Genomic DNA, 23,033 nt, shown 5'->3' on the forward strand with positions numbered 1-23,033 from the left:
GAAGCAGAGCTGGAAGGGGGCACAGTACTAGGTGGTTTGAAGTCTGTAATAATCTGTATGCCATGCCACATGCACCGGGGGTCCGAGGAGTTGAAATGCTCCTCGATTCTCTGTTTGTATATGTGCTTAGCCTGAGAGATTCCCCTCCTCAGGTTGGCCCTGGCTGAGCTGTAACCCTCCTGCTCTCCAGACCTGAAGGCTGAATCTCTCTGTTCATCCAGGGTTTCTGATTGGGGAAAAGTTTTATTTGTTTTTGTGATGTCACTCTATCTACACACTTGTTGATGTGCTCAAGGACAGAGCTGGAATTGGTGCTGAAGAGCAGAGTCAGCACCCTCCAGCCAGATCTTAATAGTCTTCATTGTGGGTTTCACACGTTTAATGACCGGGCTATACTTGGGAAGCAGAAACAGTGAAAGATGGTCGGACTGTCCCAGGTGGGGCAGGGTAGTGGCGTCAGCCACATTTGTGTAGATATGATCTAAGGTTTTATTTCCCCTTGTGGTGCATGATACATTTTGGTAAAATCTTGGAAGCACGGTACGTAGGTTGCAATGATTAAAGTCCCCAGCAACAATAAAGGCTCCGTCTGGATGCAATGTCTGCAGCTTGCTAATAGCGACACTGAGGTCTTTCATGGCTACTTTAGCATTAGCATCCGGTGGTACATAAACTGCGACAGCAATGATGCATGTAAACTCTCGTGGTTCATAAAAAGGTCTGCACTTAATAATCAGGTATTCCAGGTCAGCAGAGCAGTAAGTGTCAGCAATGGTAGACATTCCAGATCAGAATCGGAATCAGATTTAATATCACCGGTATAGTTCAGTAGTACAATGAAACAGATTACCAATAAACATATTTAAAAAAAGCTGAATTACACCAAGTACGTATACATACATACATACACACACATACACATATACGTATATATATATATATATATATATATATATATATATATATATATATATATATATATATATATAATGACAATGTCGTTTAACAATGGTGTTGGAGTGATGGTGAAGTGTCAGCTCGGCCTCACAAGTGAACTGCTGTCCATTCAGCTCTGCTGGTGGATTCACAGTGTGGTAGATAGTCAGCCCAGTACTGGCCAACCTGTTCACTAATATCTCACTTCCCTTCTTCAGTCTGAGTTGAAGTTCCCCTGAGATGTTAAACACACTGCAGGTAATATCCACTGGAATTCCCTCAGTGGTGATTGGGATTTGGATTTCAGGGTTGGAGAAAACTGTAACAACAGAGAACATTGTTAGAAACTTTCTCAAAGTGAGTTCTGCAGCCCTTCTGTGCCACTAGACCGGGTAGTCAACCTTAAGCGCAAATGATTTTCTACCATGTGTTATTCATTAATTTGTGGAAAAACATAACTAGGTGTATTTAAATGGATAATTCCCATGTTGCAAGTTTTTTATGGCATTTATCTGTCCCACCGTCTGCTCATTAATATGCGATCCTACCCACAGAGGCAAAAACCCCTGACCCCTGCACTAGACTGAGGTAGCAAATGGAACTCTTTTGAAGTCTGTCTGTGGTGCAGCACCCATCTACCTCACTGTGTGTCTAGTGGCTAAAGAATGTGCTGTGGGAATTATGAAAAACCCTTCCCACAGTTTGATCCATTTGCTGGCAGACTTTAATCCCACTTTCACTTTCTATCTCTGGCAAATTCAATTGCCATTATTTGATTTTTTTTGTTCTCTTTTTGCAATACTATATACATATATATATCTTACTGGAACTTATAATTTGTTCTTGTTATCGTGCATTGCATTGTACTGCTGCTGCAAAACAACAAATTTCATGACATGTGCCAATGGTGTTGAACCAGATTCTGATTAATGTCCAGGCTTATTCTCATGCTCCATTGAACCTGCTCCATTGATAAACCCATGGTTAAATAACTGCAGCTGCTTCAAAGGTTCAACGGTTCATTTTATTGTCAAAGTTTGTATGCAGAATACAACTCTGATATTCGTCTTCTCCAGATAGCCATGGCATTCAGAAAAACTATGGGCATTGTTGAAAGAAAAGTCATTGACCACACCCCCCTCCCCGCATGAAAAAGTTAAAGAAACAAAACTGGCAAACCACGCTCCCCCCCCCCCACCCCGCCACACCACCCTTGCACAAAAAAAAACTAACAGATTGTCCACATGGAAAACAGCAGCTGGAACATCAAACGCCAAACCTCCCAACCTCTCCCTCACAGAAAAACTATCAGATCGCCAACATGGAAAATGGCAGCTTGAACAAATACCAAACCACCAAACCTGTAAACAAAACAGCAACAATAATATCAAACACTGACCACCCAACTCCCTGCCTTAAGATCTATTTTTCTTTTCCCCTAGATTTCTATTGATTTCTGTTTCAAATACCGATTGAGAATCTGCTCTGTGTTGCTGCCTGTTGACAGTCTAGGAGCAGGTGGGAAACTCTGAAAGATTACCGTCCAGTCAAAGTGCTCAATTATCCAGCATACTTACCGTACACGTCAATGGTAATGCTATCATTCTTCGATGAAACTGATGGATAGTCCCCAAAATCTGCCATGCCGTTGAGTTCAGTCAGACCGGTCTCTTGTGGTTTCCATGTAGCTGTTGCCTGGACTGTGGTGAGATTTGATCTACTGGCAACTGAACTCCATTCCTCACCATTCTGAAACCACCTTATTCTCACCTTCTCAGCAGGGTAGACGTTTGAGACCTCACACTTCAATGTGGTCTCCTGATTTACTTCTACAGGGTCTCTGTTGAGGATCCTTGGAGGCTCTGGAAAAGCTGCAATACACACAAGAAATTCACTGCACATTGGTTTGCCTTGGCCTGTTTCAGACACTGATGGAATGATGCAAAACTGACCAAACCTCCGTAAGCCTCTATACACAACCAGGAGTTCATCAAACCCAAGTCAGTATCAATAGGTTCCATACTTTGCCCTTTCTCTGAACTCTTCCTACTCTTCAGGCATCCCAAAAATCTAATTCTTTGCTCCTCCCATGGGCAGTGATACAGGAGTAAATGCTCACTGACTTATCAGGAGTGTGATCTCAATGAGCAGCTAGTTTGGGGTGGCATGGTAGTGTAGGGGTTAGCACAATGCTTTACAGTGCAGGTGATCATTATTCAATTCCCAGTGCTGCCTGTATGGAGTTTTTATGTTTTCCTATGATCATGAGGGTTTCCTCCCACAGTCCAAAGACGTACTGGTTGGTGGGTGAACTGGTCATTGTAAATTGTCATGTGATTAGAATCGGGTTAAAATGGTAGATTGGTGGGCAGCATAACTCGAAGGGCCAGGAGGGCCTATTCTGCATTGTAGTCTTTCAATTTATTTTGTTCTGCCCATACTGGCCCAAGAGAAGGGCTGATCCGTGAGAGATTGTGATTTTGCCCTGGAGTGCAGGACCTGAGTTATGAGGAAAGATTGAATAGGTTTGGAGTTAATTCCTTGGAATGTAGAAGATTGAGAGGAGATTTCATAGAGTTATACATAACTGTGAGGGGTAAAGATAGGGTAAATGCAAGCAGGCTTTTCCCACTGAGGTTGGGTGGGAATACAACTAGAGGTCATGGGTTAAGGGTGAAAGGTGAAAACTTTAAGGGGAACATGAGGGGAAACTTCACTCAGGTGGTTGTGAGGTTGTGGAACGAGCTGCCAGTGCAAGTGGTGCATGTGAGCTCGATTTGAACATTTAAGAGAAGTTAGGGTAGGTACCTGGATGGTAGGGGTATGGAAGGCTGTGGTGCTGATGCAGATTGATGGGAGCAGGTAGATTAAATGGTTCAGCACAAACTAGGTGGGCTGTACTTTTCTAAGACCCTGTCTATTACCCACCACCTGCACTGACCACCAAGAGGAACACGGGAGTATCAGGTAAGACTGCAGAATTTGCAGGAGTTTGGAATTGTTTCAGTGATCTTCAGCCAAATAATCTCTTCTACTTCCATGGTTCTCTGAAGTTGTAAACTTTCAGTCTTGGTTGAAGATAAGCAAGTTTTGCTGAAGGGATAAAACAGGAACTAAATGCGAAAACTTTCAAAACAGGACCACTCTTTGCTTATTTTTGCCTATTCCTAACCAAAGAGCAAGAGGGCAATTCGATTTCAAAATGGAACTCACAGTAAGTTTGCAGAATCACAAATGCGTTTGCGATCCGTTTGGTTGTGTTAGAGTCCAAGTTCAACTCTGCCAAGCAGGTGTACACCATCCCATCGTCTGAAATACTTGCTTTGAAATGAAGGACATTCTTCAATGGACCATCTTCTGGGAAACCTGGTTTCTCTGTGGAAATATTTGCTATAGTCTCACTCCCTCTGAGCCAGGTGAGTACGAGTTTGTTCTTTGGATAGACCTTCGGGCCAGTACACTCCAGCTGATATGGTTTGTTAACTTCCAGCACGTCAGGAGGTGGAACAACGCTTAAGTTTCGATCTGTTAAAGGAGAATCATGTTAACAAAATTCATTCAAATTACAACTCTATACTTGTGTCAAACACAGGAAAATCTGCAGATACTGGAAATCCGCAGCAACACACAAAATGCCGGAGGAACTCAGCAGGCCAGGCAGCATCTATGGAAAAGAGTGAACAGTCGATGTTTAGAGTCGAGACCCTTCATCAGGTTTGGTAAAAGAAGGGGAGAAGTCAGAACCAGAAGGTGGGAGGAGGGGTGGAAGACGTACAAGGTGTTAAGTGATAGGGGAAACTGGGAGGGGGAAGGGGTGAAGTTAAGAGCAGGTCAAGTCAAATTTATTTATAAAGCACAGTTAAAAACAACCCATGTTGAACAAAGTGCTGTACAAACCATAACAGGTAGCTAAAATCACAAATGCAAGAAACACAGATACAAACGACAAGGCACACAGCTTATAGGCACAAAATAAACAACACATGAGCCTAGGCACAAGCCAAAAATCAGCCATATCAGGAAGATTCAAACACTAGTGAATAAAGGTAAGTTTTGAGGCTGGACTTAAAAGTCAATGGAGGGGGCAGATCTGATACTGAGGGGTATGCTGTTCCACAGTCTAGAGGCTACAACAGCAAAGGCACGGTCACCCCGAACTTAAATTTAGATCGTGGGACAGCCAGGAGCCCCAAGTCAGCCAATCTGAGGGACCTGGAAGTAGAATAAGGGGTTGGGTCTGCGATATAGGAGGGGGCCAGCCCATTTAGGGCTTTATAAACAAACAGGAGAACCTAAAAATCAATTCTAAACCGTACTGGTAGCAAGTGGAGAGAGACCAGGATAGAAGTAATATGGTCACTCTTCCGGGCACCTGTCAGGAGCCTGGCTGTGGTATTTTGGACCAGTTGCAGGCGGGACAGTGATGACTGACTAATCCCAGTATACAGGGAGTTGGAGTAGTCCAAGCGGGAGGATATAAGGGCATGGATGACTTTCTCGAGATCTTTGAAAGAGAGAAACGACTTGATTTTGGCAATAGTACGAAGCTAGAAAAAAACTGGCTTTTACTACTGCATTAACTTGCTTGTTAAACTTAAAGGCAGAATCAAATATCACACCAAGGTTTTTGACATGGGGTTTGACAAGGGTGGACAGGATATCAACACTGTTGGTAATCACTTGGATGGAGTCAGGGGGGCCAAATAGGACAACTTCAGACTTGCCTTCCTTCAGCTGTAGGAAGTTTTGTGCCATCCAACACTTTATGCCCTCAAGGCAGTTCAGGAGGCTGACTAGATTTGACTGGTCGTTTGGTTTCAAGGGGAGATGAAGCTGTGTGTTGTCAGCATAACGATGGAAGGAAATGTTGTGTTTTTGAATGATTTGACGGAGGGGAAGCATATATTTAGAGAAAAGAATAGGACCTCGGATGGAACCAAGGAAGTTGACTGGAGAAAGGGTTACAGTAAAGGACTGGGGAAGGTGGAATCTGATAGGGGAGGACCAAAGACCATGGAAGAAAGGGAAGGGGGAGGAGCACCACAGGAGGTGACGGGTGGGTAGGGAGACAAGGTGAGAGAGGGAAACTGGAATGGGGAATGGTGAAGGAGAGGGGGGTGCCAATTCAATGTTCATGCCATCAGGTTGGAAGTTATCGAGACAGAGTATTTGTTTCCCTCTCTCACCTGATCTCCTTGTTCTGACTTCTTCCCTTCCTTCTCAGTCCTGAAGAAGGGCCTCGGCCCAAGATGTTGACTGTTTACTCTTTTCCACAGCTGCTGCCTGGCCTGCTGAGCTCCTCCAGCATTTTGTACTTGTCCCACCTTTCATTCCATTCACTGTCATTTCAGGTGACTTAAGAACTTTGAAATACTCTTTAATACTAAGTCTACCTTCATTAAAAAATTCTTCAAACTTTAATGAATGTCACTAACAAGTGGTGCTCAAGGATATAGTTATTTTTCCATACACATGTACACCACCAAATGAACCAACATCCTTCTGGAGCGAGGTGCACAACACAGTACACATACAGTAAACTCACACACTACACATAAAGTAATATTACCACAAGTAACAAGGTGCATTACAACACAAGTTAAAACATAAACAGTACAATGCTACTGGTGCTTCAAACCTGATGAGGCCTGGGTGGTGGCAGGGAGTTCAGTAATCTTACGGCCTGGGGAGAAGAAGCTCTCTCCCATCCTAACAATACCTGTTTTGATACTACAGTAACCCGTGTCTGATAGTAGGAGTCAAAGAGACTGTTGGACGGATGGCAGGGATCATTGACAATGCTCAGGGCCCTGCATACCCAGCACTCCTGATAAATATCTCTAATGGGTGGAAGAGAGACCCCAATAATCCTTTCAGCAGTCCTTACAATCCTCTGTAGAGACTTGCGGTCAGATGCCTTGAAATTCCTGTACCAGAGAGATATGCAGCTGGTCAAGACACTCTTAACAGTGTTCCTGTAAAAATTGTTAGCATGGGGCGGTGGGACAGGGTGGGGTGGTGGGAAGTGGAAAGCCTTGCTTGCCCCAATCTCCTCAGGAAATGGAGATACTGCTGTACTTTCTTGTCCAAAGAAGTGGTGTTGAGGGACCAGGTGAACGGTCTGCTTTGTGCACTCCCAGAAACTCAGTGCTGCTAACTCTATCCATGAAGGATCCATTAATGTGCGGTGATATCAGCTTCTCAACATCAGGCAGAATGTCACTCAGAAGGAGTCTCAGATCTCTACATTCAGTCATTTGCAATCTGCTTCATTGCTTTGAAAGAAAGTTGGCAACTCCACTGAAACAATGCTCCACTAAATATGATGTTAGAAAGGCAATAGAGAACAACGTGATCATTTTCCACAGTGCAGGATATCATTCAGATTTCCTTCTGCAATCAAATCGTTATGATGCTTTGGAACTTTGGCTTCACTGCAAAGTCATTTTGTAGTGAGATCAGTTCTTCCTCCACCCTTCCTGTTAATTCCTCATTGCAAGTGTTGAGCAATGGATTAATTACTCAATCTGGAATTTGGATTGACAGAAGATCCAGAAATCTCTGACAATTCTTTTTGCAGCTCACCCAGGTGGGTACTGTATGCTTGAAGAACTTCATCTGGTATTCTTCCTTTCTCTTCCAACTCAGAGAGGCTCAGAAATTGGAATGGTCGACTCTTGGACAGAAATGTGGAGACGACTATTTGACTTTGATAAGATTCATATCATTTCCTTGTCATTGAAGACTGATTTCATCAAAGTTTACATATACTGTCATTCTGACAAATAAACAATGGGATGCTGAATATTCTTGAGTTGACTACTGAATGAAGCATCAAGGCTTCAAAGCATTTTATCATGGTTTCAGTGAATGCATAAAAGCATCTCAGGAAGGCTCCTTTTGAGAGCCAGGAAAGTTCTGTGTGTAACAGCAAGCATTCAAACTGTTCATCATTCTCAATACAAAGCTTTTAAACTAGTCGAGAATTGAGAGTATGAGGCTTGATTTTATTTACTACTGTGATACCTGTAACAGCATTCAATGATTTGTGCAGCCGATCACTTCGGTATTTTGTGACAATATGCTGTCTGTGAATTATACAGTGAATGGAAAATATGTTAGGAACAGGATTTTTTTGTAAAAGTAATAACTCCACAGAAGTGCCCTGTCATTGATGGTATCTCATCTGCTGCACAGGCAAGAATGTTGGTGAGCGGAGTATCCTTCTCTTTGGAAAATTGCTCAGCAATAACAAGTACTGGTTGACTACCCATTATCCAAAATGCTTGGGGTCCGAAGTGTTTCAAATTTTTGGATTTTGGAATATATAATGAGAAAGCTTGGGATCAGCAACATATACATCTCTGAATTTATGTGCTACCGGTGAGCAGTGTTTGTTACAAAAATGTTCATTACATGTATGTACTGAACACTAAAAATGATTGCATACTATTAATATAATGACAATATAATGTGTGCAGGGTAACTGGAGCAACACAGCAGTATTGGGAGACTACCTGAATCAACAACGAAGCTTTCAGTCTCCACCCACGGTGCCATGGATTGATGAAAAGGACAGTACACTGTATTTGTATTGTACTTGGGATTTATGTAAGATAATTTTTTTTTAAAATCACCATTGCAAACTTGTTCTGTTGTTGGATTTTCAGCAGTGACCATGTTCGCACTCCTACAATTTTCTCTGCTGCTGTGTGACCTGCAGATGCTTTATCTTTAAAATTTTAATGTGATGCCTTTCAGAAATCTCTGTAATCACCCTACTGAATATTCAAAAATCCCTTCAATTGTCAATTTGTCATGATAGATTTTTGCTTGTTTCATGATCAGCATACCATCAAGTGGCATGTGTTCATTGCCACTGATGAATTCACCCTTTTGAGATGATTGAGAGCTTCGTTTTCCACTTAATAGTGTTTTTCCATTCTTTGTTAACTCTGTTCATTATATATGAAGTCACTTCTCAGAACTCCCTGTGAAACACAGACCTGTGTATTTCTTGGGAACCTTCACAGCAAGTTGTGGAGTTTTCCATTTGTGATGCCATGTCAGTAATCAAAATTTTTTTTAAAATTTAGAAACCAGATTTCGGATGTTTTCAGATTTGGGTATTTTGAATAAGGGGCAATCAACCTGCATTGACTCATCCTTTGTATCTGTTTTAGTTCCCTTTCAAATAACAACTTTATACCATTGCCTGAGAGTACCGACTCATCCAAATGCAGAGCAAATTCTTTCATTCTACTTAATGTGTCTCCAACATTCTCAGACAGTTCATCTCTTCATCTTTGAAAAGAGTTGTCACTCAGAGGAATCACTTTAATTACTTGGTCTGGAGACTTATGCAAAATCGTATTCAGAACCTCCCTTTTGCTGGCAGAATCAGTTCTTCTCCAATTGTATGGGGCTTTCCAGAGTGAACAATGAACATTGAAATGTTGGATGAAGCTCATAAAACATCACTATTTTCTTAAGTGCTAACAAACATGTTTTGAAGTGTTTTCCTTTTCTGGAAGTTTTCACACAATGACTGAAAATAAGCCAAATTTCTGTTTGCTTTACAAAGTGTATTCTCTTCAAATGTTCAAGGAGCCTGGTCAGTTTCATTTAGAACTTAGAACTATGCTGGAAAATCTATAGCACAATACAGGCCCTTCGGCCCACAATGCTGTGCGAAACATGTACTTACTTAGAAATTATCTAACGTTACCAATAAAGGTTACCAATAGTCCTCTATTTTCCTAAACTCCATGTCCCTATCCAGGAGACTCTTAAAAGACCCTATCGTATCCACCTCCACCACCATTGCTGTCAGCCCATTCCACACACTCAGCACTCCTGGGGGGGAGGGGGGGGGACTTACCCCTGACATCCCCTCTGTACCTACTTCCAAGCACCTTAAAACTGTGTACTCTCATGTTAGCCATTTCATCCCTGGGGAAAAAGCCTCTGACTAATCCACATGATGAATACCACTCATGATCTTATACACCTCTTTCAGGTCACCTCTCATCCTCTGCTGCTGCATGGAGAAAAGGCAGAGTTCACTCAACCTATTCTCATAAGGCATGCTCCCCAATCCAGGCAACGTCCTTGTAAATCTCCTCTACACCCTTTCTATGGTTTCCACATCCTTCCTGTAGTGATGTGACCAGAACTGAGCACAGTACTCCAAGTGGGGTCTGACCAGGGTCCTAGATAGCTGTAACATTACCTCTCGCCTCCTAAACTCAATCCCACGATTGGTGAAGGCCAAGCAACACATGCCTTCTTAACCACAGAGTCAACCTGTGCAGCAGTTTTGGGTGTCCTATGGACTTAGAACCCAAGATCCCTCTGATCCTCTACACTGCCAAGAGTCTTACTATTAATACTATATTCTGCCATCATACTTGACCTACCAAAATGAGCCACCTCACACTTACCTGGGTTGAATTCCATCTGACACTTCCCTGCCTGGTTTGCATCGTATCAATGTCCCACTGTAACCTCTGACAGCCCTCCACACTATCCACAACACACCCAACCTTTGTGTCATCAGTAAATTTACTAACCCATCCCTCCACTTCCTCATCCAGGTCATTTCTAAAAATCACCAAGAGTAGGGGTCCTAGAACAGATCCCTGAGGTACACCACTGGTCACTGACCTCCATGTAAAATATGACCCATCGACATCCACTCTTTGCCTTCTGTGGGAAAGCCAATTTTGGATCCACAAAGAAAGGTTCCCTTGGATCCCATGTCTCCCTACTTTCTCAATAAGCCTTGCATTGGGTACCTTATCAAATGCCTTGCTGAAATCCATATACACTACATCTACTGCTCTACCTTCATCAATGTGTTTAGTCACATCCTCAAGAAATTCAATCAGGCTCGTAATTGCATGACCTGCCTTTGACAAAGCTATGCTGACTATTCCTAATCATATTATACCTCTCCAAATGTTCATAAATTCTGCCTCTCAGGGTCTTTTCCATCAACTTACCAACCACTGAAGTAAGACTCACTCGTCTATAATTTCCTGAGCTTTCACTGATCCCTTTCTTGGATAAGGGAACAACATCTGCAACCCTCCGGAACTTCTCCCATCCCCATTGATGATGCAAAGATCATTGCCAGAGGCTCAGCAATCTCTCCCCTCGCCTGGGGTACATCTCATCTGGTCCTGGAGACTTAGCCAATTTGATGCTTTCCAAAAGCTCTAACACATCCTCTTTTTTAATATCCATATGCTCAATCATTTTCTCATTTCTTCATTTGAAAACAAAAGCTTGCATTCTTTTGTCCTTACTAACGTGTCTTTGACATTCTCAGTCATAAATTGATGAATTAAAATGACTGAATTTCATTTTTTACCAACAGAACAATACCACCCCTCTGCATTCCTGACTGTCCTTTCAATACAATGTATCATTAGACTTTAAGCTCCCAGCTATAATCTTCCTTTGGCCATGATTCAGTGATGCCTACAACATCATTCTTGCCAATCTGTAACTACTTTAGAAATTAATCTACCTTATTTTAGATACTGCAGTCCTATATTCACCCTTTTCAATTTTATCCAACTTTTACTTTGCAACTCATCCTTTTGACAGCACTTTCACTCTATCATCAGCCTCTCCTCACTACATGGTGCCTCTGTGTCAGGCCACTGAAGTAGGGACCCGATCACAGACCCAGTACTGTGCACACAATGGTATTAACTGAGTAACAAACCATAATGTGCAAACAAAGTCAGTGACAAAGTTCAGGCAGAGATCAAAGCAGCCAGAGAAATCCAAAAACCAGAATCAGGAAACAGGCAGAGTCGATATTCAGACAGACAGACAGACAGAGTACAGATACAAATACTGGGAAGACTCAGGAAAATTCACTGGCACAATCTGGCTACAAACAGGTGAAAACACAGGACTGAAATACACTGAGAATAAACAGAGAGGCAGATGATAGGTGGAGCACAATGAGACACAGGTGGCAGCAATACAGGTAATAATGAGAAGCCGATGAAAGACGGAGTACTCAGTAATACAGGGGCCGGAGTAGAGCAGGAGCAGGGACAGGAGCACATGGCAATACAAAACCACAGACTAATGGCTTGGGGGGAAAACACACAAAAGGACAAAGTTCAACTGGAGGTACTGACAGTACCCTGACCCCCACGGATGCCTCCTGGCATCACGGCAGGGAGATGAAAGTGCTGGTGATGAAAGTCCCTGATGAGAGAGGGGTCCCAGGTGTTATTGGTGGGGACCGTAGCCATACCAGTCCACAAGGTACTGGAGGCCCCAGCTCCGACGATGAATGTCCAATAGTCGATGCACTGTGAAGGCCTCTGACCCATCGATGAGCTGTGGGGTGGGGTGGGGTTTGGGGACGGGGCATGGGGTGGCTCATGAAAGGCTTGATGCGGGACACATGGAAGGTGGGATGAATGCGGCGGAGAGTGGAGGGGAGCTTGAGACAGACGGCAGCAGGGCTGATGACTTTAGCAGTGAGAAACGGGATGATGAAGTGTGGGGGGAGGTGAGGTTGCGGGAATCCTTGAGGGGCACGCTGTCCCTGGCCGTTCCTTGGAGCGATGGCGGTCAGTTTGATGCTTAATCCTAGCTGAGGCACGGAGAAGGGCAGAGCAAATGTGCCTCTGCGTCCACTGACAACGGCGGATGGAACATCAACCTCCTCCTCCTGGGCAGGAAACAGGGGAGGTTGGTGGCCAAGGCAGCACTGAAAAGGGGACAGACCAGTGGATGAGGACGGATGAGAGTTTATGGTGTACTCAGCCCAGGGTATCTGCTGACTCCACGCAGAGGGTTTCTGGGAGACAAGACACCATAATACTGTCTCTAGCTGTTAGTTGGCCTGCTCAGTCTGGCCATTGGTCTGTGGGTGGAATCCTGAAGACAGACTCACAGAGGCGCCCAGAAGATTACAGAATGCCCTCCAGAAGTTGGATGTGAATTGAGAGCCCCTGTCTGACACAACATCTACAGGTAAACTATGTAATTTAAAAACGTGCAGTACTAGTAAACTGGCTGTTTCTTTGGCAGAGGGGAGTTTAGGTAAAGGAATGAAGCATACAGACTTGGAGAAACAATCACCTACTGTGAGAATGGTGCTGTTACCATCAGGTGGGGGAAGACCGGTGACAAAATCCAGGGCAATGTGGGACCAGGGTCTCTTGGGGATAGAGGGGTTGTAACAGACCAGTGGGTGACCGGTTAGAGTTCTTGCCTTGAGCACAAACAGAGCAGACTGAGACAAAGTTGCGGATGTCATCTCCCATGGAGGACCATCAGAACTGCTGACTGAGAAGGCCTGAGTACGCTTGGTTCCAGGGTGTTATGATGGCTTCAATCCAGAAAGTTGACAAATTTGATAGAGCTAATGAAGACTGGGATTTGTAGATCGAAAGGGTTAAACTCTGTTGTAACACAGACAACATGGAGGAGCAAAGGAAAGCATCTACACTTCTTAGCTTAATGGGAGCAAGAATGGACAGTCTCTTATGCAATTTAGTAACCCCTGCAAAGCCAGAAAGCAAGGTGTTCGACGAAATTGTTACAATTTTACAAGGTCACTTGAGGCCTAAACTGCTGGCAATAGCTGAGAGATGTAGATTTTACAAAAGGAACTTGTAAAAAGATGAAAGCATTTCCGAATACATTGCAGAACTTTGCAAACCTTCCCAGTACTGTGACTTTAGAGATGGACTTTCTGATGCATTAAGGGACAGGATTATATGTGGATTGCATAGTCAAAGCACTCAGAAGAGTCTACTGTTTGAAAGGCACCTAACCTTAGCACAGGCATTGACCATTGCAATATCGTTAGAGACTGCAGCAAAGGAAGCAGCAGAACTACAGAAAAGGAAATTAGAATGTGAAATGCACAAAATGTCCCTGAATAGTGTAAAAAGCCAAAGATGTTATCGATGTGGCAAATCCTCCCATGATGCAAATGACTGTTGCTTCAAAGAAAAAGTTTGCAAAGGGTGTCACAGACAAGGTCATACAGAGAGAATGTGCAAAGCAGACAAAAAGCATAACCGAGTGAAAAGTCTCAGACACAAAACTAAGCAAATGCATAAAGTTACCAAATGCAAAACAGAATCAGACAACATAGAGTATGACAAAGGTGAACTGGCATGCCTAGAACTGCATAGTATAAATGAAGCAGATCACAAAATCATTTGGACCACAATAGATGTGTCCAGTGTAAAACTGAAAATGGAGCTGGATACAGGGTTAGTTTTGTCCAGAATTCCATAGGCTGACTACAACAGACTGTTTCTAAGATACCATTAGAGAAGACCTCAGTGATACTAAAGACTTACACAGGTAAAAAAAAAGTGACTCCCAATGGCAAACTGTAAGTAAATGTGGTGTATGGAGCTAAACAACAGAGCTTTATGTATTGAAAAGTGGAGGGCCAGCACTTTTCGGATGTGTATGGTTAAGAAAAATCCAACTAGACTGGCACTCAATCAAAGCTCTCAGTGTGACATCAATGACAACAGCCCATATAGTAACACTAACCAGAGACTGTCACAGTTGCTTAATGCTAATCAGACGGTGTTTAAGAAGGGAATGGATAAACAGATTAAACACCTGACCAAACACTGTTTGGGATGCCAAAAAGTTCAAATTGCTCCGCCACAGGCACTGTTACACCCTTGGGAGTGGCCACCATCACCATGGCAAAGAGTGCATATTGACTTTGCTGGGCCATTCATGGATTCCATGTGTCTAATTGCTGTGGATGCTCATCCAAAGTGGCTGAAGGTTATACCAATGAAGTCAACACCTCAGCAAACACTGTTTCCACTCTGAGGACTATCTTCACCAGAAATGACTGACCAAAGCAAATTAGGAATGATAATGGATAACAATACACATTTGAAGAATTCCAACTGTTAAGAAGAAAAATGGCATCAGACATTTCAAGTCAGCTCCTCACCAACCAGCAACGAATGGGTTAGCTGATAGGTTAATCCAAACATTCAAGAAGTCTATTAAAACAGTAGACAAGGAGGACATTTCTCTACAACACAAAGTGGACAACTTCCTTTTTGTTTATTGGAAATCTGTTCATGTGATGACAAATCAAACACCAGCAATGCTGTTCATGAGCAGGAATCTGAGATTTTGCATTGATCTCCTGAAACCAGTCCTGTGGTGGGAAGTGCAGAATGAAGAGTTCAACCAGTTGCCAAGTGAAGCAGCAAGGAGCTTGGAGATTGGACAGGAAGTCTTAGTGCATGAATACCAAGAAAACAAGTGGACGCCTGGTAGGATAGCTAAAGGAACTGGACCACTGATGTACACAGTGGATCTTGGGATCAGACACGGAGACGTTATGTGGACCAGATACTGGATGCTCAATTGGAGAATACACCTGAGTTGATTTTATCCAAGACATTTTACTGTCACTGGACTTACCTCTCAGTGATGATCATGTTACCGACAGCAACGTGACACCGGAAACCGAGAACGTTGCCGTTACCAAGACAGCTACCAAACCCGATACCACTCCACCTGTCCAGGGGCACTATCCTGAAACAAAGCACAGCATCGCCCAAAAGACTGAACCTTCAGAACTGTGAAGTTAGTTATGGACAGTTATTGTGAAAGCATGTTTATTTGGAATATGGGTTTATGAAAGGGAAATGGAATGTTTTGTACCTATAGATTTATGTTGCATTAATCCAAAAGGGGAGGAAGTGTAATGTATGGATCTATTTCTTTTACAGCAATGACCCCCCCCCCACCCCTTAGCACGATATATCGATCTGTTGTCTGTGCATTCACCGTTGTCTACACATGCGCATTGTTCTCTCTCTCACTGCAATGTGAATACACCAGTTAAAGCCATCTCCGATGTTCATACTTCTATTTAATCGATATGTAGTTGTGATCTGACACAACACTATCTCAAGTTCTACACTTATTGTTGAGGGAATTGCCACAGGTGTATTCTGTACTGGCTGTGCATTCCCCTCCTTCTCCTGACAGTCACCCAGTTATCTGTCTCCTGCAACTTAGGGGTGACTACCTCTCTGTAGCACTTGTCTATCACCTCCTCATTCTCCTGTATGAGTCAAAGGTTATCGAGCTGCACCTCTAATTCCTTAAAACGTTCTCTATGTGCTTGTTACATTGAATGTGCAGGAACCAGTCCTCAAGCCGTGGTGTGGAGTGGTGACCAGGCTGGAGTGGGTGCTGCCTTCCCCCTCCCCCCGACCAGTGTTCAATCAGCAGAAGACAAACTATATTGTGGTCATCTGCAGATTTTGACAGCATTGGATGGCTTGAATTTGGACTCATATTAAGCGGCTGTATCTGTCTACCTTATACATGCAATGTGTGCTTTGCATTGTGTGTGACTGTTGGTACTGTTTTTAGAACCTTGACCCCAGTGTTAACACTATCTCATTTGGCTGTGATCATGTATGGTTGGTACTGTGCTTAGCACCTTTATATATCCATTCAGAATTCAGATGGCAGAAGGGAAGAAGCTGTTCCTGGATCACTGAGTGTGTGCCTTCAAGCTGCTGTACCTTCATCCTGATGGTAGCAATGAGAACAAGGCATATCCCGGGTGATGGGGGTCTTTACTGATGGATGCCACCTTCTTCAGTCATCGCTCCTTGAAGACATCCTAGATACTATGGAACTGGTACCCATGATGGAGCTGACTATGTTTACAACACTCTGCAGCCTACTTGGATCCTGTGCAGTTCCCACCCCTCTCCCCTAATACCAGACAGCAATGCAGGCAGTTAGAATGCTCTCCACGGTACATATTGTTTTTGAAGTCATACCAAATCTCCTCAAGCTCCTAATGAAATACAGCCACTGGTACGCCTTCTTTGTAGCTGCAGGAAAATGTTGGATCCAAGTTAGATCACCAGAGATATTGACACCCAAGAACTTCTGCTTGGTCTTATCCCTGATTTATTCTCCACCATTATCACAGTATTAAGCTCAGTTGCATACAGTCGGCTCCTTATCCACGGGGGATTGGTTCCGGGACCCCCCACGGATACCAAAAAACATGGATGCTCAAGTCCATTATATAAAATGGCGTAGTATTTACATATAACCTACGCACATACTCCCGTATACTTTAAATCATCTCTAGATTACTTATAATACCTAATACAATGTAAATGCTATGTAAATAGTTGTTATACTGTATTGTTTAGGGAAAAATCACAAGAAAAAATGCTCAAACAATGTGTGCTGGAGAGAGAACCTCCAGATTTTCCTGATCCGCAGTTGCCTGAATCCGCACATGCGGAACCCACGGATAAGGAGGGCTGACTGTACTTTATGTTCAGGCAGCATCTATGGAAAGAAATAAAGTCAATGTTTTGTGCTGTGGCCCTTTATCAGGACTGGATATTAAATTCCATTAATTTATTAATTATGAATTTTCTGACCTGCTGAGTTCCCCCAGCACGTTGTATCTGTGGAACAGAAAACTGTGATGAATTCTTGTTGATAGTCCTTCCTTCGGTTTGATCTTCAGTTCAGTTGGTGGATGGGAAAGTTGGGAGCTCGATGATTTTCAATTCTGAATCCTACAATCCGGTGGCTACACAATGTTTGTGAGAATCGCAAGACCAGTTCCTTCATTGGCCCAACACTATGTGGTGTGACACAGCAACATATCTTTCCTGACCTGAGACTCTCTGAACATTATTTCTCCATTTCTGCAGAATTGTTTCTGTACGATGTCAATATCTAAACCCCTCTCAGACTGTGAACTCATTGTGGGGGAGTGAAGTGTAAATCCATTTCCCAGCAGGCTGTTCTCTACCTCACCTGGTTCACAACAGCATCTTTCTGTGTAACATTTTCAAGTGAAACTTAATTTCATTTTGCTTCCTTTCATCCTGTTATACTCTGCTATGGGATGTGTTCAGAACAAGATATTTCACTTACTGTACACTGGGACCACACGTTTGTCCTCCTGCAGATAGACAGATTACAGCACAGGGCACTGGGAAATCCCATTTCTGGACACTCGGAAATAGGTCTGTAATCCACTTATCACTGTGATTTCTGATGGGATTTATCCCTGGTTTATATTCCAGAACCATCATCGATGGGTTGTCATACATTGTACTGCAGTTCACCTCCAGGGAGTGTCCAAATTCCACCATTCGGGGGTTTGTTTTGACTGATACCTCAAATCCCTTCAGTTTATCTGCCAGAGACACACATGGAAATGGAATTTGTTCAGTGAAGTGTTGTGTGCAGTTCAATCTCAGCTGAGAATGGATAGACTTACCGTTCAGGCAGTGAGGGGACGGTTCACCAGACTGATTCCGGGTATGGCAGGACGGGCGTATGAAGAGAGATTGAGTCAATTCTGCCCACTTACATGAAGGTTTGGAATACTTAGTGAAGATTGAATCAAATATATGACATTTTGACAGATCTCAAGAGATTGAATGCAGGAGATATACTTTCCCTGGCTGAGGAGAGTAAACAAAGGATTGCATTTTTGGGATGCAGGGTGATGTGTGGAGAAAAATCTTCAGACAAACGTAGTGAAGGGCACCTAGTCTATGCAGTTAGTTTCCTGTCTATTTCCACATAATATAAATGTTTGTCACCGTAATTTTGGTCCTGTTGTGTTCAAACAGAAGGAATATTTTCAAGTCAGGAAGATATTAAATGTCACTCTGTTCTAACATGGGTGGATTTGATTTGACTCCTCCCTAAGACATGATTTGCAGAGACATGCCAAATTGCAGTTTCAGGACAGAGGGATCGAGTTGTGGAGAAAAATTTTCAGACATGTAGAGAAAGGTCAAGTCACTGAATGTATTCAAGAAGGGAGAGGTAGAATTTGAGACCTCAATGACACATGGAGTTATTTAGAGGACACAGGACACTTGTCGTTCAACACTCAGGACTGAAGATTATTTAATATCATTTCCTGTACACAAGTGTAAAGGGGAACAAAATAATTGTTAGTCCGGATCCAATGCAGGTGAAAGAGAAAACACGAAAGATAAAACCACACAATAATAATTTTAAAAATAATAAATATAACTACATAAGATGGCTTATTTACACAGATTGATTGTATGTCCATAAAGCAACGTTAGGCTATACAAAGGTGACTTACAAGAAAAAATAAAGTACTGATGGAGTTTGTGGTGAAGGTGTTGATCAGCCTTACTGTTTGGGGAACGTGTCTGTTTTTGAAATTCAAAAGTTCAAAGGTAAATATTTTTATCAAACTTTGTATGCAGAATACAACTCTGAGATTTGTCTTCTCCAGATAGCCATAAAATTCTGAAAAGTATGTTGAAAGAAAGATATTAATCCTCCCTCAGTTTTACTCCACCACCCTGCCCCCACACACAAGAAAAAGAAACATATACTCGCAAACCTGAAACCCCCCACCTCACCCCTCCCTCATTCAAAAAGTAACAGATCACCCACATGGAGAAACAACAGCAAAGAAACAAACCCCAAACTCCCATCCACCAATCGGCAACAAGAGAGAATGGGCAAAATCACACAAAAAAAATCATAGAACGGAAAGAGGCCAAAGTGAACTAAAGCCCAATCCAAAATTATCAGAATATCGATTGCATCTCTGAGAGCACTGGGACCTAGAAGCCCCTCCCAGGGCAGTGACATGAACCAGCAGCCCCTCCCAGGGCAGTGACATGAACCCACAGCCCCTCTCCCAGGGCAGTGACATGAACCAGCAGTCCCTCCCAGGACAGTGACATGAACCCACAACCCCCTCTGAGGACAGCGACTCGAAGCAGCGGCCCCTAAGAGAACCGCTCACTGTCCTCCAGATTTTCCTTGATGTTTCAATCTTCCTTGACGCTTCAATCAGCCAGATATGGAGACAATCACAGCCCCTTGTCTCGTCTTCGAGCTTCTCCTCGTGGTAGCTCGTGTTTACGCTTCACTCCTGGAGTTCTCTCAGGGACAGCAGGGCGCGAACCCACTCAATTGAACTACAGACTGGAAGTCACAGGCTCCAACAGTTTCAAAAACAAAATTAGAATAAAAAGAAGAAGTTGAAGATGGAGAAAAACTGAAATGGTTGCTGGTCCTTGCTTGGGTGCTACGTATCCTCCTCCCTGATGGGGGTGGGACAAACAGTTCATGAGCAGGGTGGGTGGGATCCTTCAAGATGCTACTGGCCCTTTTCCGGCACCCCGGCTGGTGCAATGGACAGCCCTGACTATCTGTTGTAGGGCCTTCCCGTCCATCACGGTACAGTTTCTGTACTATACGGTGATACAGTTTGACAGGATGCTCTCTACTGCGCGTCTGTAGAATGCCATTTGTATGGATGTACAAAGTTCAGCTCTCTTCCACCTCCTCAGAAAGTAGAGGTGTTGATAAGCTTTCGTGACTCTGTAGGATGTGTTGTGGGACCACGAGAGGTTATCAGTGATGAACACTCCCAGGAGTTTGAAACCAATCGCAGTTTCCACCTCTCTGCCGCCGATGCAGTAAGGGGTGGAGTGGTGTGAGTTCTCCTGAAGTCCATAACCATCTCCTTTGTCTTGTTGATATTAAAGATGAGTTTATTTTCCTGACACCAGTCCTTGAGCTCTTCGACCCCCTTTCTGTAGGTCATCTCATCGTTGTTGGTGATGAGTCCCACCACTGTTGTGTCGTTGGTGAACTTGACATTGTGATTGCTCAGGTGTTTGGCCATGAAGTCCTGTGTGAGCAGAGTGTACAGCAATGGGCTCACCCCGGGGGTGGAGGGCTGGGGGGAGAGCAGCTGTGTTGAGGATGATAGTGAAGGAGGAACGGTTGTGCACGCTGGCTCTCTGATATCTGTTTGTTAGGAAGTCCAACACCCCATTACATAGTGGTGTATCTGAGAAGTAGGAATTTGTTCACCAATGTCTATGCAGTTAGTTGCCTGCACCCCATTTCAATCTCCACACAATATAAATGTTTGTTAGTATAACAATGCCCTTTTCACATTAAAACAAAAAATATTGTCAGTCATCAGATCGTAAAGATACCACCGACTTCTAACACAAGTGGGTCTGTAGTGAAGATCTGTTTTCTAGGGATGTCCAAACTAAAGGAAAGAACAATATCACGGAATAGTGCCAGAGAGCGGAGACATTTTGTGTGCAGCTCCCATTTCAATTATCGAGTATTCTTGTTTAAAACTGAACAGCTGAAATCTGCAGCCACAGACACTGCAGTTAGCAACATTGTTGAAAGTCCATCTCCTTGGCATTACGCGGGAGGGTGGGGGGTGGGTGGGGAACAGTGGGGGCTGGCTGGCTGCACAGAAGAGATTCATCAGGACCGGCGAGGCTCCAGATGGCTATGGATCAAGAGGTGAGACCCGTGGACCAGTGCTGCTGGGACACAAACCAGAGGCTATCGAACAAATGACGTAGTTCAAAGTGCTTTACACTGTGACAGAAGTACGAATATGAAGATAAAATAAAAGTAAACATGTCAGTAAAAGACAAAAAGATGTTGGTTAAGAGCAAGCTACATTAAATAGGTTTTGAGTTGTTATTTAAAAGTGTCAACTGTATCTGTACCCCTTATACTTTTAGGGACTGAATTCCACAGTTTATGAGCCTATTTTTTAAGCTGACCTGCCAATTATCTTTTGAGGGAGATTGTTTAAATTTCGGCAGAAGAAGACCTGAGAGCTTGGCAGAATTAAAAACGAAAGAGATTCTGTGATGTTCTCTAGTCCTAGACCATTTAAGAACAAGTAAGAGACTTTAAAAATAAATTGTAAATTGTACAGGAAACCAATGCAGAATAGCTAGTATAGGAGTGATATGTTCCCTCATCCTGGTTTTTGGTAACAGTGGTGCTCTGACTGAGCTGAAGTTTGTCAGTAGATTGCTTTGGAAGGCCAGTGAAAAGTACATAGCAGTAATTTAGTCTTTTTGATGTAAGTGTTGCTGTGCCAGAGGAGATTGTTCACACATTGTGGTCAGTGGTCTGATACTCTCAGTGGCCACTTTATTCAGCACACCTGGACACCTGTTCATTAATGCAAATATCTAATCAGTGCAGAAACACAATGCATAAAAGCATGTAGACATTGTCAAGAGGGCATGTCTGTCCCCCATCAGGAGGGTCTTAAAGCTCTCTGCTTCTTTCTGAACATCAGACCTGATCAGCTCCTCTCCATCACCAATCTCCTCCATTCTCCTGAACTGGTCGTCACCTTCAATAATTTCTCATTTAGGTCCTCCCACTTCCTTCAAACCCAAGGTATAGCCATCTGCAGTCACATGGGTCCCAGCTATGCCTGCCATAACCGCCACCATCTCTAATGGGATCTCACCACCAATCACATCTTTCCATCCCCCTGACTTACCACAGGGACTGCTTCCTATGTGACTCCCTTGTCTACTCCTCCCACCCTATCAATCTCCCTCCTGCTAAATATCCTTGCACGTGGAATTAGTGCCTCACCTGCCCCTACACCTCCTCCCTCACTACCATCCGGGGCTCTGAACAATCCTTCAACACTTCACCTGTGAGTCTGTTGGAAGTCATCTACTGTATCTGGTGCTCCCAGTGTGGCCTCCCGTATATCAGCGAGACCTGACATAGGTTGGGAATCCACTTCATCGAGCACTTCACTCTGTGCACCACAGAAAGTGGAATTTCCCAGTGGCCACCCTTTTCAATTCTACTTTCCATTCCCATTCTGACATGTCAGTCCTTGGTCTATTCTACTGTCATGATGAGACCATACTCAAGTTGGAGGAGCAGCACCTAATATTCTGTCTGGGGTTCCTCCAACCTGTTGGCATGAACATCAATTTCTTGAACTTATGGTAATTGCACCCATCCTCTCCTTCAACGTTCCCCATTCTTGCTTCCTTCCAACACATTCTCTTCTTACTTGCCCATCATCTCCCTCTGGTTTCCCTTCCCCTTCCATTTCTTCCAAGGCCTTCGATTCTCTCCTATCAGATCCGATTCGGAGAAGTGCACAGACGCAGTCGCTCATCATCACACAAGGCCACTGAGAAGGTTCCGGGATAAAAAAGGAGTTACTGTCTAGTGGAGCATTTTCGGAGCAG

At 43.5% G+C, this 23,033-nt stretch overlaps 1 pseudogene; it reads right to left on the reverse strand.

The window, feature by feature from the left end:
• Positions 1–983: 983 nt before the first annotated feature.
• Positions 984–20,662, reverse strand: LOC140191060 (intercellular adhesion molecule 5-like; annotated as a pseudogene).
• Between the last annotated feature and the right edge of the window lie 2,371 nt (positions 20,663–23,033).

The sequence above is a fragment of the Mobula birostris genome, chromosome 32 (assembly GCF_030028105.1).
Source record: "Mobula birostris isolate sMobBir1 chromosome 32, sMobBir1.hap1, whole genome shotgun sequence".
In the NCBI taxonomy this organism is placed as follows: domain Eukaryota; kingdom Metazoa; phylum Chordata; class Chondrichthyes; order Myliobatiformes; family Myliobatidae; genus Mobula; species Mobula birostris.